The 20,042-nt window shown below is 41.8% G+C and overlaps 1 long non-coding RNA gene across 3 annotated transcripts in view; it reads right to left on the bottom strand.

Moving 5' to 3' along the window:
- The window catches only part of LOC139080775 (uncharacterized), a 31,268-nt gene extending 19,019 nt beyond the window's left edge, over positions 1-12,249 (bottom strand). The window contains exons 1-3 of one of the 3 annotated variants that reach the window (XR_011535528.1): positions 11,161-12,249; positions 8,821-9,096; positions 4,417-4,642 (exon numbers count right to left, since the gene is read on the bottom strand). This is a non-coding gene — a long non-coding RNA (uncharacterized lncRNA). Of the gene's footprint in view, positions 1-4,416; positions 4,643-8,820; positions 10,103-11,160 lie in introns of those variants that run through there. The other 2 variants (XR_011535529.1, XR_011535527.1) reach the window with 2 other exon arrangements.
- Positions 12,250-20,042: the final 7,793 nt, after the last annotated feature.

The following is a 20,042-nucleotide window of genomic DNA, read 5'->3' as shown; positions in this document are numbered from 1 at the left end:
TTGGTTTTTAAGCTGTATTTTTGTTGTTGTTGTTAAGAAATCCAACATAGAAAATTGTCAACAGTGGAACTTTTGTCATTGGAGGGGTCAGGGAAGGAAACACAGAAACCCAGGGCTCTTTAATAGCCACTGGCCACGATAAAATCTCTGGAGTTTTCCCACCTGAAACATTTGCGACTCAATATTAGTTCCAATTAACCATATGCTTAAATATTGATTACAGTAATATGATCATAACTTAAAACATTACCCAATTCCAATGGGAATTCTTGCTTAGATTATGAAAATTCAGATTGAAGATTCAACTATGTAGATAACTCAATGACTAACCAATACAAACAAACCATGCAATTGAGTAAGTCAACTCGAATATTAAAAAGAAAATGTTTGCTTTTTTCCACTCAGTTGACTGGTTGTCTATACGGACAAAATAAAATGACTATTTCATTGTGTGAATACTTCTTGGACGGTAAACCAGCTATTTACAAAACAGCGATTTTCAAACCAGTCAGTACATGAACATACTGTCGGAGAACAGGGGAAGGCAGATCAGGGAAGTTTTGAATTTGGCAGTTAGCCAGAAAACTTCTAAATTCAATTTGGATTTAGGCTCAGCTGTGAAGCATGTGTCTTGGTGTAGGGCAATAACAGTTTTAGGTTGGAAAAATATCACAATGTGTAAGAGCAGCCACTCCCAGTGATTCCATGAAAACAGCTCGGGGCTGATCTGTGGGTTCATATCATGTTTGAGAACTACGAGTAAACATTCTGAAATCGGCAGTATTTTTAAACTTTGCAATGAGTTGCATGAAGGTTTCAAGAATCAAGTATTTGAAAATGTTTGAGAGACAAAAATCATACCGTGAGATAAACCCTTGTGAAAAATGAGACTGAATACAAAACTGTCGTTTTTAATATTTCAGTTCTGAGTTAAGACTTCATATAGATATTTTCATTTATTCATCGCTGTTTTAATACTAATTCAGATTGGTTCTGGTTTGAGAAAAGATAATGTTCTGCAATGCTTTCCTACTTGCATGACACACCATGGTAATGAAGTTGCTAAGTGTTGCCTATATTTTGCGTGTATTTAGTTGTATTTCAAAAAGCAAGTGAGAAATTATAAACTTTTCAGAAATATATATATATTTGAATTAATTAAAACAAATTTTGTCTACAGGTCTCAAAACATAACTATTTTGCTGACATTTTGCATGTTTTGTTTTGATGTCAGGAAAAGCTCTGGCTTAAGAGTATCTGCACAAGGTTTTCCATACATCCTGGGACCTGAGCATTTCTGTGACACCGGAATAGGAGCTTACTCACTGTGGACAAACTTTTTATCTTAACAAATTTTATTGCCAATTTCTTATTACATAATTAATCCATGTTTATCAGAGAAAATATAGCTAAGCAAAAATAATAAAATAAAATAATAAAACAAAAGAAATAATAGTAAAACAAAAGTTCTTTCTTCTAAATCCTCATTAGAAATAAGAATATTGCTATCTTTGTCCATCTATGATTATTTATACAAAATAAATTCCCAGAAGTAAAATACAGCCCAAAGGCATAAAAAATTATAAATCTTTTGATATATGTCATCAAATTGCCTTGCAAAAATCTTTTACCAACTTCTAGTATTATCATTGGTGTATGGGAATGTCTTTTTCTTTGCTTTGTTTACAGTGGATCATATCATTAAGACATAGTTTCCAATTTTAGAGGTAAAAACATAGTTTATTTTCCTGGACAAACTTCCACACTGTGCAAAGTTTGTCTTCAGCTTCCTCCACCCTGATAGATGTCTCCTTTAGGTGCTAGTCTCTCCTCCACTGCAAAAATGTATTTTAGCCTCCCAGGGAACCCTGTTCTAGCACATTCTAGTACATTCTAGCATGTTCCTCTACAGGAACTGTTGCAAAGGTCGGATATTTTCCTCCTTTTGTGTATTCTGTGTTTTCAATTACAGTCTTTTTTCTCTCCCTCTTTCTCTGCTAAGGTTAATCCAATACACTAATTTCAATCAGAGCTTAACTACTGATGACATCATCCCAGGAAACATACATGTTTTTTAGAGGCTTATAACTAATAAGAATTCTAAGAAGTAAAGGACACTGGGGAGGAACGATCTATTTTTAGTCAAGGAAGATCTTTCTCAGAGACCTTCATCTTACACAAGGCAGATGCTGGCCCTCTATTGAGACCTATATGCAAGACCAGCCCTACTGCTTCCTGTCCCAGTCAAAGTGTACGATGCCAGTCTCAGCCTAGACCTGGAGATGGGTGTGGGGTGGCTCCTTCTCACTAGGCATTCTTAGGGGAGAGCAGAGCCTGCAGCAGCTTGAAGTATGGGACATAAGTTGGGCTTGAGCAATATACCATCAAGAGATAAGAGTTCTGTTGATGTCTGCATATATATATTTATTTGTGCATAAGTTGATGACTAAACTGTGCATGTGTACATTTAATTTTTTTGATCAAAGCCATGCAACATTTATTTAAAAACTCTTACTGAATATTTGCACTGATTTCCCAAGTTTTCTACAAAATGCCTTTCTGAAATACCTTCCAAGCAATGCTTTTTTTTTTTCTGGGGGAATTTGGAACAATTTTGTGAACTTTCACTAAATTTTTCTTTAAAATCTAGATAGCGTTTTCTCTAAACTTAGATATAGCCAAGTGCCTATTCATTCAGACAAGTAAGTAACAAATGACCATGAAATGATGCTGGGCAAATACAATTTCCTGTCGGCGTATCAGACAAAAGACTATTAAAAATTTGTGTGAACATTTTGTCTTAGTTTTTATTGATGAAACTGATTTAAAGACACCCTGGCTATAAACTAAGAATATGTAATGCTTAGATTATAACGTTAGTTACATAAATAGACTGGAGGCAATTATTATTTGGACTTCAAATAAGAAAAAATCAAGTAACCAGGTTTATTTATTTTTTGGGAGTGGAAAGTAGGAGAGCACATTCTATACTTTAATGTGAAATAAACAAAAAAAATTAATAATCAACAACCAATTTTGAGTTTGTCACAAAAATGTGTAGGGAAGCTTCCTGCATGTTGAAAGGGAAGCTGGAGGTTTCCTTTCTACCTTCCCTCCCTTCAGCTAGAGCAGCAGTGTGGGCCATGTGAAGTCTGAGGTAGGATTTCTCAACCTTTTTGGTACCCTATGAAGATAGGTGATGAGAGCCAGGCTAAGTTATTTCTTGAATCCAGCAAGAATTTTTGAAAATAACAAACACAACCTTAGTCTTTTTGTATATCAGTTGAGGGGTAATAGTTTTTTAAAAAGAAAAAAAAGTATGCTTTTAAACCTAACATTCTGATGCACAAATATTAAAGATAATTACAGAGCCACCTCACCCTTTGTGAGCAGGGACCTGACCGACTGCTCTGGCATTCTGTGCTCACCGGAGAACAGAAGGGAAGGGAAGATGATTAAAGGTTGGAAAGATGACTGTTTCTGGCAGGGTGATATTAAGGCCATTAATATGTCTGCATTTCAGTTCCAGTGTGCTGATATATTATTCTATCTATTAAAACATCATAAAGATTACCTATAATTAAAGATGATTTATAGTCTAAGCCATAACTAGATATAATTTCATGCAAACACATTTAGGGTGAATTCTCTTTAAAGTGGATTTAGCTAGCATAATGAAAACAGTAACCACAAGGCCTTGAGAAGACAGAGGAAAAAAAGACAGTATATTTGGCCAGTACAATAAAAACCCTGACACCCTTTTATGGATTCAGACCTAAATAATCTGTATTGAAGGAACATGTGTAAAGGGATTGCTTAAAAGAAAATGTTGGTTAGTCCTCTGTTTTCTAATAAACTATTTACTTCCGATATTGAAACCCTGTCCTTAATTTTTCTCATCACTGGGAAGAGCCAGGCCAGCCAGTTCTCATTTTTCATTCGGCATGTTTTATCTCACATTTGTACTGACTTGAAACAACAGTTACACTTGCAGCTCCAGAAAGCAAAGATGAAACTTTGTTCTTGCTTTTGTGTTGAGCTGTACAATTTATTTCTCTCCTGGCAACGGATTTGAAATCTCTCTTCCTCCCCCTCTCTCTTTTCTTCCTTTTCATGGGAACTGTTTGGTGAGCGCCGACAAAGCGGTGCGTGTGTGTGTGTGTGTGTGTGTGTTTTCCCTTTGCCTGGTTTCTGTGTCGGTGTGTGCAGGCACGCATTCATTAACGTAATTCCTCAACATCCAACAAGAGTGCATCATAAACCAGGGAGAAAAAGCCTCATAAATATTTAGATGCTCCTACCTTCCAAACTAGAGTGAAAAACCGTATTTAGAGAGGAGTTGGTCTGGGTTAATCTGCATGTGAATCGAAAAGAGGGACAAAAGGATGAAAAGGTGATGGAAACTCGAATACAAACCCTATGGTCTCCAGGGGGTCATTCATCTTGCTCTTGTCAATACCGTCGCAGGCTTGGCTTTTTTCTGCGCATGAGCAAACAGAGCAGTTTTCCAAAGACAGCTGGCAAAAGATGTGGATGCTTTGTTCTATCTTGTAGTTTTTTAAGGAATGAAATTGCTTTGCACTTCATATTTGACTGACTTATTCATTCTTCTTAGTTGCTGCTATCCATACGAGTGATGCATCTATATTTAGTGATGTATGGAAATATACAAGAAGGGACGTATGAACAAGATTTTTTTTATTGTGGCAAAATATACATAAAACTGACCATCTTAACCATTTTTAAGCATACAGTTCAGTGGCATTAATGACAATTACAATGTTGTGTAACCATCACCACCACGTGTTTCCAGAACTTTTTCATCATCCCAAACAGAAGTTCTGTACATATTAAACAATAACTCCTGAATCTCCCCTCCCCCAGCATCAACAAGATCTTAAAAAACGCCATTCCCAGAGACTCTCCATGGAGTTAGAACTCCCAGCACTTGATTTTAGAGGGGTTGGGGCGTGCAGAGCAAGTGAGAGTGACGGAAGGTAAAGATAAAGAAATGAGATAAAGTCAGAAAAGTCTTTGCTCCCAAGTGAGAGCTGATGAATTCAAAGTCTGGAAATCAATATGGGGAAAGAAAACTGAGTGTCAAATGGCCAGTCTGATTTTCACCAGAATGAAAGAAAATGAGAGTGAAAAGGTTAGTAGCATTTGAAAATTCTCCATTTTTTTTTTTTAAGGAATTGGTTTACCCAAGTAAGAATTTCAAAATAAAATTCAAAGATAAAAGCCTTGTAATACCTGCTATTATTTGAGACAAAACAAATGGAATACATATTTTATAGAACTATTCCACCAAATAGTGGGAGATGCACTGTACTTGACCAAGAGACTAAAGTGAAGGCTGGGAGCCTAACCTGTATAATTAACTAAAAATTAACTCATATTGTTATTACGCTTTTCCAAATCTCTGGGGTTGCAACTATGTTGCTTTAAATGAAAAACATATCCAAGTATTATCGGTCAAATTCCATTAGAAGGCAACATATCCTGGAGGAAATTTGCAAGAATTTCCCAACCCCTAAATTCACCACTTACTTTAAGAAATCTTTAATAAATGTTCAATGCAATTAAAAATAAAATGCGGGCAGTCCCACTGAGTTTGTTTTAATGGGATCTTGTTTCGTAGCACATACAGCCAGGCTCCCTCCCTAAGAATGAGCACTATCAGTTGAGACCACGTGTGAGTGACCAATACTCTTCTTCCCTCAGTGGAAGTCATGCCTGTTAATGCCACTCATTATTTAAGGAATTTTAATATCTTATATAATGTGAAGGTAGGATTATCAAGATGGCTCTCAGGGCAGGTGTTGGGGGAGGGGAGAGAGTGTGTGGAACCAGAGGCCCAAGGGAACTGGAGGAAGGGGCAGAGCTGGTAAACTGGAAACCTGCAGATCCAAAGAAGGGGAGAACTAGCTCTAATTACCTTAACCAAAAAGGAGGTTCACTGACAGAGGGGATGGGGAAATACGAATCAGACATAATGAATATAGGAGTTCAAACGATGTCGTAAGGAACGTTCTTCCATAGTGGCTCTGCTCTCCTCCATGTTGGCATTTTTCCTTGGCAGGCTCTTCCCATGTGGTAAATACCACCATGGCCACAGTATCCCTAAAATATGTTTGTCCTTAGACACCAGCAATCCCACCAAAAAAAAAGACATCCCTGTTTTCCTAAAGTTTCAGAGGAGTGGTGGCAATGATTGATTAGCCTGCCCTGGGTCAGATGGCTATCCTGGAAAGACATGGAGTCTTGTGTACATGCCTGCCAGTGGTGGTGGAGGTGTTAAGCCACACTAAAGTCACACTAGATTTCCCACAAAACAAGAGAGGGCATTCATGGAAAGGAGGAGGAGGAAGGGAAAACATGCTGGGTAGACAACTATAGCTCCAACAGTTCACTGAGAAATTGATCCTTCATTGAGCTCAGTATACGTGAGTTGTATTGGTAAGGATGGGCTGGGATGCCAGCCACACGCGTACTAGTTCAATACAATAAAAGTGGGTTTCCTATGTAGGTAACAGAACTGTGCAAGTGAAGAGGTCTGCAAAATGGCCTTTCTCCAGGCAGTCATCTTCAACAAGTCTCCATTCCAGCTGGCCTCAGTAGGACGGGCAATGCTAGAGGACATAGGAGGCATTTATGGGCTTGGCCTGGAAGGGGTACACATCACTTTAGCTCATATTCTGTCGACTAGAACTCAGTCACATGGCCACGCCTAACTTCAGAAGAAGTGGGAAATGTAGACTAGCTGTGTGTCCTGGAAGAAGAGGGAATGTGTTTTGGTGAACCGCTATCAATCTTTGCCTCATCAGTCTCTACCACTCTGCAAATGGGTCCAAAACTAGAGGCACTTGCAGTGGCATAATAATAGCAGTATCAAGTTCATACTATGTGCCAGGGGCTGTTTGAAGAGCTTTGCATATATTAACTCACATAGTCCTCTCATCAACCTGGGAGGTGGGATGAGCATCCTCATTGGAAGATGAAGAAACACAGGCACAGGGAGGTCACTTAACTTGTCCAAGGTTGCGAAACTAGAAATTGTTGGAGCCAGGATTTGTCACAAGACAGGCTGACCACACAGGGTTGTTGGGGAGACTAATTGAGATGATGTTTGTAAAGGTCTAGGTCATGCAGGTCACAAGGGAAACACAATCAGTGGAAGTAGGATTATTAAACTATTTCTCAGGGTAAGCATAGCATCTTGGATGAAGGCTCATCTGGAGGCCTAGCTGGAGGCTGAGGGACAGTGTCCATAGACACAGGCTCCAGAAGGCTCTTTCTTCCTGAGTCTACAGGGCCCCTGGGGAGTTGGGATCTGTTCATTAAATTCAGGCAATTGTTGAACCAGCCATGTTGATGCAAGGGCAGGACCAGCCTTCACCCCTCCTTGTACACATTACCTGCCCGAGCAAGAATACCTTTCCACCATGATCTGCACACCCTTCCCCTGTTCTTGGCCTCAGGTGGAGTTAGTTGCTCCTTGCTCAATGTTCCTGAAAGACTTCCAGCAGAATCCCATTGAAAGATAGCCCACTGCTTTGCAATGTTTGGTTTACTTGCCCCCTTTGCCACACTGCAAATTTCCTGAAGGCGGAAATGATTACTCACTTTGTATCCTCAGAGCCTCACATCGTGCATGACAGAGCAGGCCATCTAAAAGTGCTAACTGGGTGTTGATGATAATTATAATAATAGCCAATATACATTGACCAATCGCTACACTCCAGGCATATGCTAAGGGCTTTAAAATCATTGACTCATCCTCATAGTAACACTATAAAGTGGGTATTATCAGTATCCTCATTTTGCAGCTGAGAAAACTGAGGGTTGCTGAAATCAAGCTGTCTGCCCAATGTTACAGCAGAGCCAGAGCTTTTCAACATCATATCACCTCACCAGGCCAGCTTTAATTCAATGATGGAGACCCACATCCTGTTCTATGCCAGAAGCAAGGAGACCTCCAGAAGGAGCAGAGAAGCAAGTGCTAGATCAGTGAAGAACGGCCCAGTGGGGAAGCCTTGGGTGTGGGAGGAGCAGCAGGAAGGAGAGATCCCCAAGACCTCAACCAGGAGATGCTACATTAGGGACCACGGTGGCAAATTCAATGTCAGAACAAGTAGCCCTGAGCCCACATGAGAAGCCTTGGAGGGGGAGGACAAGGGACTCCTTTGTCAAAGGATCAGAGATTGGGCCTGGATCCCTAGGAGCTAGGGCGCACCCCCCAGGTACAGAGAAGGTGCCTCAAGGACCTCTACAGGAACAATTTATAAGAATGTTTGGGAAATATTCCCAATGGTTGACCAGGTCTCCATTGAAATGTAAATGAGGTCAGGCCCTGGGAACACCTGCTGGATTTTTCTGAGATTCTTTAGCAACCTTGTAATTTCTCAATGTTTGTAATTTTATAGAACTCTATAGAACAGAACTCTGACCTTTCTACAAGTAAAACTCCTGTGTCCTTTTCTCTAATTTGTGTTTGTTTTGGAGGCAGTGGGGATAAAGAGGGGTGGAGGAAGCCATGTGTGTCCTGTAGTGGGCCCACGGAGGAGAGCCCGGGGAGAAACTGTGGGAGGAGCTGGGAAGGAGGAGTGAGCAGCCCCAATTGCCAGGGGCTGGCGAGGAGGAAGGGAAACAGGTAGGGTTGAGCGGCTAGGGGATGGTGGCTGGCCTGGGATACAGGGGGTGCAGTGGGTTGACACGATTCTTTGGCTACTTCTAGAACTGAACTCTCAGACCCAAGAAGGATCTGTGTCATCCAGAATCTCATGTCAGCATTAGAGGGAAGCCAGTGCATGCACTTACCTCTATTACACATGCAGCTTAAATTAAATTCGGAAGGGAAGACTACAAGCTTTGCCTATGTCCTTCGTAGGAATCTGGGGATCAGCGACACTTGACAGCTGAAATCACTGGAGGCTCACCATTGCAAAGAGTGAACACTGGCTCCTGAACTATTCGGTGGAAACTGCTGGGCCATGGAAGCTCCTGTAGCTGGGCAGATGAGGTCCAGGTAGAACAAACTGTGAGGTTTAATGAGCCCGAAGATTTTCTCCCCAGATCCGAGGCCTCCTTCTGACTCTTAAAGAGGGAAAATAGATCGTGAATGGCAGTATTTCTCAGTTTTGTGAAGTTAACCACTTATTTAATTCAATTCCAATTAAAAATAAATGACAGGTCCAAGGACTCTTTTTTTTATTCTCTGAAATGTTTTCTAATATTTTTCTTTGGTTAACATTATACAGAAACCAGGATCTTTACTTCAGCAATGCAGATCTTGCAAACAATTTTCAAACAGAGCACAGAATCTGAACACTCTCTCAAGCCACCTGGGACCAACCTGAACTTTAGGACATATAGGAAGACTAAAGCCACATAACACTTTGGGGTTGAGAGACAGATGAGCTAAAATTGAGCTAGCAGGCAAGGAGTAGCGTTTTTTTTGTTTAGAATTTAAAAAATGCAACTATTAAGCTAACTTCCTAGCAAATTTGCCTTTTGGAAACTTTTTCCTTGTGTTCTTTTCTTCCTCATGCAGTTTACCTTTACTTCCTTTCCTAGAATGACATCGTTAATGACTGCTGTGCAAAGTGGTGACTGCTGAACACGGTGTCAAGTGAAGGATAAACAACAATGATTAATTTTATATGCTCAGCATTTTTTAAAAGCTATATTAAGATGCCAGCAGAGTTTCCCATCCAGGAAGTTCGATGATAGACATTAAGAACCAGGTCATGGGAAATACATATCACGGTGCTAATATGCACACATTATGTTATAAATAAAAATTCTATCACATCACAGCAGCAAGTTTCAAAAATAAAGTAACCCATGTTGCCTCCAACACTCTGTGTGGAGAAGCTGCTGGGCTGGTAGGAAATGACCCTCTGACCAAGAGGACAGAGAGAATGAGAGGAGTCAGGCAGTGAGGAGAGCTCTTGAACTTGAGACGGAATAGGGGAGGGGAAACACCATGAGGGAGGGCCAAGGCCTGAGCTCAGATTTGTGTCATTCCCATGACAGCTCAAGGACATGTCAAAGATTTTGCCTTGGGAAAATCTGTTGTAAAAATAAGTGATTCAAGGTTTTTGCTGTAGTTCATAGCATTACCCTCACTTGGTACATAATTGTTGCATACAAGTTGCAAGAAGCCAGTTTTGTAAAAAGACCTATCAAGAGGAAAATTCTCATCGAGCCCTTGTGATGTCAGGGATTCAATGAATAGTTCAGAGTGAATCACGCCCCCAGAGATCTAGTGATAACGTATCATCCTTTGGTAACAACAAAACATACCATGCAAATGTAAATTTTGTTCAACATTAGTATTATAATGGATATGTGATTCACTGTGAAGCCAGACTCATAATTATAAAACTGATTATTTGAAAATTCTTTTTTCCTTTCAGTTATCTTGATTTAATTGTGTGTCTTGGGCTTAATTTTGAAATGATGCTCTGAAAACCACTTTGATACCTTGAAAACCACTGAGAGAAAATTTTGGTTCCATTGGCAAATTTTCTGAGGCTATATGGTGGCCTGGGGGCTGGCCAGTGGTGACAGATCCAGGGCAATGGAAATCCTGGTCTCTGGGATCTGGTCTTGCCAAAGCTGAGACTTCCAGGGGTTCACTTGGATAGATCAAGCTCACCTCAGGAAAGGCCCTGGGGACCTAGAGCTGTCGTGATCTCCTTGTTGCTTCATCTGCAATCTCATGAAACTGACCTGCAGAAGCCATTTGTGAGTGTAGGTACATTTGTCTCCTCCCACCACTCTCAGATTTTAAGCTCCTCAAAACATGAGTAATTTCTTCCCATGGTATCTGATTTTAAACGTCGGTGGTGGGGGCAGGCTTGGTGGCATAGTGGTTAAGTTTGTGCACTCTGCTTCGGCAGCCTGAGGTTCATGGGTTTGGACCCCAGGTGCAGACCTATGCATTGCTCATCAAGCCATGCTGTGGCAGCATCCCACATACAAAATAGACGAGAATTGGCACAGATGTTAGCTCAGCAACAATCCTCCTCAAGCAAACAGAGGAAGATTGGGAACAGATGTTAGCTCAGGGCCAATCTTCCTCACCAAAATAACCTCCAGAAAACAAAAAACAAAAGTTAGTGGGGAAGGGGGAGCGCTCATTGCTTTACTTACCAAATGTCTGTTGAGACAGGAAGAAAGCATGGTTTTGCTGAGTGGGCAGGTGGGGCAGATGTCCCTGCTCCTTCCCTCACCTGTGTGTGCTGGCTGTAGCTGCCTGAGCCAGAGATTGGAAGAAGCCCTTGAACCAGGCTAATGTAGCCCAACAGTTGCTTGGACATCACATTTCAAACCCTGGGTCAGCCCACAACTGTCAGTGTTTGAACAGAATAATGGGATCAATGCAGTTGTTGTGGGAGCTCCTGCAAGTGTGGTAGGGTGTGTGCCTGTCCACTCTGGTCCTGGACCCTCCAGAGGATGTGCTCTCCCAAGGCGCCTCTGCTATCTGCCAGCTCAGTTGTTCAGAGGGCAGGAATGCAGGGACGCAGTTTCTTCTTGGCCACATTTGCCCCACTGCTACAGAGCTGTTTCTACTGTCCGGGAGCTGAAAACCGGGTCTTGAAGAGCCTGGAGGCCCTGGGCCAGCAGCTTTGGATCAACCGTTGTTGCTGCTGACAACACAGCCAGCCTGGGATCAAGGCTCCTTTTCATCAAGTTATTTGTCCTTTTACTTCCTAGTGTCAGCAGTCCTGGGAACAGGAAATAGTTTGTGCAATAGGAAGCGGCAGGAAACTGATGATTAATTACTTTTGAGCTTTGTGGATACAGTATCAACGTAAATAAGGTATTTACACACATTCCAAACCCCATGTGCATTGATAAATATGAGCTATATCCAGGCCTTACTCTTTTCAGTTTTAAAAACAATACTGTTTTTAAAAACAATACTGAAAGCTTACTGAGTGCCAGGGATTTTGCTAGGCACTTCATGTTATTCACTCCATAATCCTGACAACATCCTTAGGTCACATTCTCCTATTTTACATGTGAGAAGAAAGAGGCAAAGGTAGTTTCTGTAGCTTTGGTAAGAGGCAGGGCTGAGAATATGAACCCGGGGCCTCCTTAGCTGCTGCCCTGTGCTCAGCTGCCTCCTCCAGGCACCAGCCAACTCTTCAGGATAAATGTTTTAGGACTTTGTTTCACTGCTTGGGTTTAAAGATAATTCATCTACATATCTGTGACCAAAGCATTTCTATGGCTTGGCAGGTGGTTATGTAGTGGGGCTAAGGTATTATTATTTCACATTTTCAAAGAGCCGAAGGAAGTACTTATTAGACACCAATTGTCTGAGCCTAGAGATGAAAGGCCTCCTTCCCCTACCAGGCTCAGTGCTGAGCCAGCCACTACTGTCCCCACTTAGTATCTGCTCCCTGCCCCCACATTGAGTGACAGGGCCTGGTTTGGCCATTTGATTAAGGGAAGGTGTGTCTCCATAAAATGAGGCACCGGACTAGCTGAAATGTTGAAATCTGGTCAGCTGAGGGAGAGGAGAAAGTCAAGTCTGGCTATGGGTCCCTAGAGGTTAAGGAACCTCATGCATAGAAGGGCCTGCCACCTTTGTCCCCCTCAGCCAGCCAGCCAGAGAGGAAGCTGGTACTGGAGGGGGAGCAGGATTATTGGTGGCATGTCAGCAGATGGGGCAGTTTACAGGGCTGTCTTTGAATTCTGTGAACCCAAGTCTTTTTTCTCTTTCCTCATTTCACAATTTAACACGTTAGTGTTCCTGATTCCCCCCTCACATTCTTTCTGCTCCTTGAATAGCTTTACCTGGAAAGAGAAATGATACTAGCAAGAGGAAAGCCCGATCCCACCGTCTGTCACAGCTGCAGCATGCAATTCCCCACTACTACTTAATTCCACGCTCACACTACAAATATAGGGCACCCATTTTAGAACTGTTACGCAAAAAGTGTTCCTCATTTCAGAATGCTACATTTTATTTCCATCTACAAAATGATGCTTACTACCAATGGACATTGAGAAAAATACAGTGTAATTAATGTCAGTTAATCAAGTTGGTGGCCCTTGAAGATCTATAAAATGTAACTGTAACACATTTTTACAGAAGGGCTTGGACAGAATAATTAGGAAATAGTAAATGCTGACATCATCAGTATTACTTGTGCAATTCAGCAAAGGAACATGAATGGCTATGGAGGACTGGGGGAGAGCAGAACGGAAGCACCTCTTTGGTGTGAAATATGAAGGGTTTACCCTAAGGGGGAGGAGTAATCATTTTTCAGCTCTGGTGACAACCTGTTTATTAAAACATTATTTGTTGGAAAATAGAAAGTAAAACTGAAGGCTTTGGTATTTCATCGTAACCGGGCAAACATGATTTTCAGAAATCTTCTTTCTAAATTTGGATATTGAACCTACACATATTTTAGATAAAAAGTTATCCATTTTTGTTGCAATCAGTAAAAACTAGTAAACTCAGGTTTAATGGACATGAAGATATGAAGTAAACAACGTTCTGAATTTGTAAATCAGCTGACACAAATAGAGGGAATATTTAAAATGTTCTTAGCAATTGGTACAGCAGGAGCTCAAATAACCCGAGTGGCTGCAGCCTGGGTGGGAGCAGAGCGCTGGGCATTGTGCCTTCGGCTGCTGGCTTGGGGGCATTCCTGGGGGCTCTGGGAGAAGGCTGGGAGGTGTTGCTAAGAGGAGGAACTATGCTCTGTGAGTGGTGTGGAAATAGTTCAAAACTTAAAAGTGACAAAGCTGAAGCGGTGAGCACTAGTTGAGTGTCAGTGCTCCGAATAACTGCTTTTCATCTTATATCTAAATACGTAGTAAAGTAATTCTGATACAATCTCATTGTTATACAAGCTCCTTTAATATTAAAACAAGAGATCCTCATTTTCTGACCTGTTGGGGACTCAAGGGACTAGGTGTGCTCTGACCCTGTCATCCCAATGGGATATACATTTCTTGCAGAGTGAGGCATATCTCATGCTCCAAAATACTTCCCAGGAACCAGTGAATCACCTTGCAGAAAGCTGTTCCCACAGTGCCAGGCCCCACTGTCCCCTTCTGTTTTCTCTATGTCACTGAAGGCAAAGAAATCTTTTGGATTTTCAGATGCTACTATTTACTCAAGTAAGTATTCTCGGCTGTGAGCAGCTTACACAGCTGCTCGCCCTCCCTAGAGCCTAAGTATGTCTATGTGTTTCTTTCTTTCTTCTTTCATTCATTCAAACAACTAACTATTGAAAGTAGACTATTTGTAAAGCATTTAAAGAGCAGAAAGAGGAAGAGGCCTGGATTCTACCCTCCAAGGAATTTTTATGCTTTCCTAATATAAGTTTCTCCAGTAGGAGCCCTAGATGCAATTTTTTGGCGCTCCCACTTTTTATTAAGTTGTAATATGTTAAAAAAATAAAACAAAAAGGAAGAAGATTGGTTTTAACCTGTTGGAAATTATAAAGATGTAATTTTCAGTCAAACGTATTGTATTGCCTGAGGGAAACAAAAATCCTTAAATACGTATTTTTTAAATTTCAGTATAGAGTACAAAATTGGACATCTGAGATTTTCAAATACATTTCTTATTGCCATTACATGACTATCCATCTGTGCACAGGGTTATCCTAGACACTGAAATTACATTAAAACAAAGTCAATTTGCTGATATAGATGAGAACATTTTATTCAGAATCACGGAATTTTGGAACTCTGAAAAACTTCCAAGATCACTTAGCTCCAATTTCAGAGAGACTAAGTTACTTACTCAGTGTTTCACAGTCATTGTGATAGAACTAATAAGGCTTTTTTATACCCAGCACAGCAATCTTTTGTCTACATGACATGAATGCTATTTCAATTAGATACAAGAGCACAATGTTTGAAAAGGTTCAACATAACTGTTGGTTAGAACACTAAAAAAATAAAGACTCAAAGATGACAGTATTTTAATCATTTAAAGACATAGCTCTTAAGGTACCCAAATTTAACCTATGGAAGGGCCAGCAGTGTGCTGTAAATCGCTTAGGAGTTGAAGGTCTGGTTTGAATGTCGTCCCCAACATTTACTAGCTGTGTCATCAGAGTCACATCACTTAGCTAACTCTCAGCCTCGGCTTCTTCACTATAAAATGGGATAATAATTAACTCAGAGCTGCTGTGCATTCATTGAGATAATAACTGAAGGGCCTGACAGCGCGTAGGGACTCTATAAATGTCAGTCTTCTTTTTGTCTGCCTGGTCCCACTAGGAACTCTGTTTAGAAAGCATGAATACACAGAAGTTACTGGAAAAATGCAACATTTAGGCTATAAGCTAAATGCTAGTAAAGGATAACAACATTTGATCAAATGTCTGGGACATGACTAAGCACTTCCCTTACTTGTAAAATGTTTACTCACAGTTAGTTATTTAAAACTAATGCATAGATTATGAATCAAACAGTATCCGTTAAACATGTTAAAAAATCTAATCACAGATTCATCGTCAAGGAACAAGATCCTGAAGGAAAAAAACAACAAATCAGCGCAGTCCACGGGAACACTACGGAAATTGTTTTGCAATTATAAAACCATGAATCTGTCTGAAAGTTGATCAAAACAAAATGCATTTTTAATTCACTCTCATATTCGTATAATTAACAGACAATTATTTTTTAGTTAAAGTTTCTGTTTAAAATGGCATGCAGATCGGATTACATGGCACCAGGCCTGCCTCCTGGCTGACAATGTTCTTACCTCTAACGTTTCATTTAGGGTCAAATGAGTAGAAACCTGACACCACCAGTTAGCAGTTAACCCCTGTACAGTGGTGGAAGCTAAATATTAGTGGGAGTCTGCAGCCATCAGGGTAGTGGTTTGAAAAGGCAGTACAATTAACACTAGAAGGGCCGTGAAGAGCAGTGCCCATGGTTTTACAAATGCTGTTTTTGCACTCAGAGATGTAACGATGCCCCACTGAAAGGAATCTATGTTACTATTCTATTGATTCATTTCTTTGTATTAAAAAAAAAAAATTCCCAAGGCTCTTCTTTACTAACACTTTAGCTTGACATTGGAGGCCAACCAAAATCTGGCATCTGCTCTTCTTTACAGAAACTCCTCCCCTACAGTCCCGTACGTTCCCACTTTCCAGCCTTTTGTCAGCACCCTCCCTCAGCACTTTGACTTCTCCTTAAAGAAGAGCGCAAACCCACCTCCCTGTGTGGGTCAGCTGTGGCTTTCAGGCCTGGAAAGGCAGTGCTCATTTCCATTCTTAGAGCAGTTTGTCTTTAGCACCTATTTTTATTAGCTAACTTTTCATTTGTTTGTGATATGAACTCCCAGCTTAGCCCGTAAGTGCCTTAGGGTTAATGACAGGTGCTTAGATATAATAGGAACTTAAATATTTGTTGACAAAGACATTCATATTCAAAAATGTGTCGTTTTCAACCTTTTAAATAGCACCTGATGCGCTACCTCACAATTTAAAAAGATAAGAAGTCTTTTAAGACAATAAACAAACATTCACTTTACAAAGATACTGGGAAAGTTCCATTCCCTTTTTGGAAAAAGTAAGGATTAAGATTTTTCAAAAGACTATATGGGACAAATAGCCATCAAAGATTGATTCTTAAGTCTAAGAAACATTTTAGTTCCTGCAAGAACTCCTTGGCTATAAACAAAAAAATTTTTGTAGTATTATAATTTTCTATTTTAAATGTCAAGAATAGCAATAAGCAAATAGAGCCGATCAAATTTAAGAGAACAGAAAACATTTTACTCGTGATTAATTACTGATGTTAGAGGAGAACCATTTTTAGTGTCAACACATTAAATGACAATTTTTCACAGCGAAAAAAAGTTATTATAAGAATCTTCAATTGGAGGATCACCTATACATATATACCTGTATGCTGTAAATTGTGTTAAGCTGATACTCTTGTAATAATGTGACAAGAGTCTTTCCACATTAATTTTTAGATGTGTGAGCTTTTCGAAGGCAAGTGATGTACCCGAAGAATTTTAGTATTCCTCATTGCACTTACCATGTGTTGGGTAATTAATGGTGTAACATACACCTAAAACGCCTGATGCAGGAGGGTGAGAAAGAAAGGGGAGGGATACAGTGGGTACCTGAAGACAGTGCAGTTGTCTCGGTGAAAGGCATCACCCTGCATGGACCCAGTTTTGTCCTGAATGGGACCAGGTACTACTACTCTTAAGCATCAGCCATCTCTCCTCTGAAATCTGGCTATTCACGCCTACCTCAAATGTTTGCTGTGCAGATCAAAAGAAATAACGTAGCTAAGGGTTTTGCACAGTTCCTGGGGAATAACGAGTACTTAATACTTCTTTGAACATATTTTTAGTGAGTGCCTATATGTTCCACGTGCTGTTCTATGTGCTGGGAATTCCACATAGAGAAAAATAGTCTTCGCTGTCATGGAGCTTATAGGCGGGGAAGGTTGCAAATTTATCCATAAAGCACATCAGGTGGAAACAAATGCTATGAAAAAATTTAAAGGGGGGCGGTAGGCAGATAGAATAACAGAGAACATGTGTGTGTGCACATGCATCCAAGCATGCACTATTTTATATAGGGTGGTAAGGGAAGCCTTCTCTGTTAAGACCTGGGAAAGGGTGGGAGGCAGGCTTGCAGACATGGGAAAAGCTTGCAAGGGGAGGGAACACCAAGGGCAAAGTCCTGGAGTAGAAAGCATGCTTGGCCTGTTTAAGGATCAGGAGGGATTCCAGGGGGTAGAGCCCAGCGCACTGGGGGAAGAGAGGACACAAGGTCAGCGAGGCAGCAGCGGGCCAGAGCACGTGGGGGCTCACAGGCCTTGGTAAAATCTTTGGGTTTTTCATCTGATGGGGAAAACCACTGAAGAACTGCGAGCAGAGAAGTGAAGTGATAGTATGTATACTTGAAAAGGCAATACATAGCAGCTATGATCAAATGCTATAACCATAAGGGATTGAATACGAGGGAAATGAATACTGCCTCTCACTGCTCTTTAACTCTGATCTAGCTCACCTAGATTATAAGAACTAGGTGAGTCATATGAAACTGCAGTTTCTATGGGTCAAAAATTTCAACCTAACTTGTTGGATAGGGTTAGTAGAAGTGCAAAGAACATGGGCTTTAGAATAAAATATAAGCGGATTTGAATCCCAGACCCAGGACTCATAAGCTATATGGTTTTGGGCAAGTTACTTAACCTCCTTCTCCTTGGGTTTCTCCTGTGTAAAATAAGGCCTTGGCCAACCTAAACCACAAGGTTGAACTGAAGATTAAACGAGATATTCATGTAAAGCATTTAGCACAGGGCCTAGGAGCTTAATAAACAAGTGAACCAATTAAGAAGGGAGATGGAATCTTCTATAGTAGCAAATCAAACGAATAACTTGGTACCAAAACTCTTCAAAACTACCTATCACTTTCCTAGGTACTGAGAAAGCACACCTTACATTAGTTTTTAAAGAGACAACAGCTTTTTGATCAAATTATATTCCTTGCATTTATAAATTCATCCTTTAAACAGATAATTAAGTAGGTAAATATTCCACGGCTCTATTAACAGCGATGGATGTTGGAGAACTTAAAATATTTGAGTTCAATGTTTTTAACTCTGTCTACTTAAGGAATTCCATTTCCTCTATCAAAGTAACTTACTTTTAAAAACAAACTCATTCTTATGTTCTTCAAAAGAACAGGCTAGAAGCTACTTGCCACTCAAAGAGTATTTGTTTGAATTCATGTAGTAGTTTCAACACAACTCAAAAGTATTCCTCAGAATCGGTTTGAAACAAAATTTTACCAAAAATCCCACTTAAGGTCTTCACAGTTAAAGCGCAGTGGACATGATTAGCACATATTTCAGCCCGTGTTAACTCTCACAATGGTCAGTCTGATATTGAATAATTTTGTCTATATTAACTGAACACGTCATAAAGAGCTGGCAGTAAAATGCAGATGCAGATGTAGTGCCTGACAACATTCTATAAACCCGGGAACTACACTGCTGTAGTTCAGAAAATTCTTTCCCAAACCAACCTAAATATTTGAAATCCATCATATTACTTGGAAAACCTCTTGCCCGCTGTACGATTATTTTGGCAAGTTTGCAAATACGAACGAACGTCGACTCTCGCTTTTCGACCTAAGTGCAGTACGTGGTCTTTATTCCAATTGTTACTGTGGCTGCATTTTACTACTGGGCACGGATGCCATCGCGAAGCGCAGCATCGCCCACACCATCGCGTTCTCCTCGCTGCTCCGTGCGCCGCGGCGCCCTGTCCTGTGACCGACTCCCGGAATAACGGCATGCTGCGACAAAGCACAGCCTGTCCCCAAAGGCGTGCCCGCCGCTCGCACAGCTCCTGCGCCGGCAGCGGCGACGCCGTCGGGGCGACGAGGGGCGCCCATGCGGGGCCCGCCGCTCCGCAGGCTCCTTCGCGCCGCGCGGCTCCCGAAGCCGGAGGGGACCGCAGGGACACCGGGGGTCCTCACGCGGTCCCGCCAGCTTTGCAGCGACACGCGGAGCCCACCGTGAATATGTCCTACCGAGGCGGACCCGGGGCTGGGGAGCGAAGACCCCACTGCTTCCCGCCCCCGCTGCTCCGGGTCCCTCCCCCACCCCTCGCCCCCGGGCGCGCCCCCTCCCCGGTCCCGCCCCACGCAGGCGCGCAGCAGGCCCCGCCCCTCCCCCCTCGCCGGCGGGACACGGGCGGGGGCGGGGCGACCCTCGGAAGGGGCGTGGACGCCGGCCTCGACGCGCGCACGCGCTCTCGGACCTTACGGCTACGTGTCGGGCCACGTGACGCCCACCCCGAAAGTCCCCCGTGAAGCAACAGGACGTTGGAAAAAAAAAAAAAAATCTGCTTTGGGGGGTGGCGGCTGAGCAGGGTTTAGAAAACTATAGTAACGGGAGGCGAGGACGGCGCCAGCTGCGGCGAGCGCTGCCTGGCGCGTCCCGCTGGAAAGCCCGCTCACCTAGCGCGCAGCCCGACCGCGCCCGCCAGACGAGCCGCCTGGCGGCGGCGGCGA

The sequence above is a fragment of the Equus przewalskii genome, chromosome 32 (assembly GCF_037783145.1).
Source record: "Equus przewalskii isolate Varuska chromosome 32, EquPr2, whole genome shotgun sequence".
Lineage (NCBI taxonomy): Eukaryota > Metazoa > Chordata > Mammalia > Perissodactyla > Equidae > Equus > Equus przewalskii.
The sequence above is the reverse complement of the archived record's forward strand: the minus strand, read 5'-3'. Positions and strand labels throughout refer to the sequence as shown.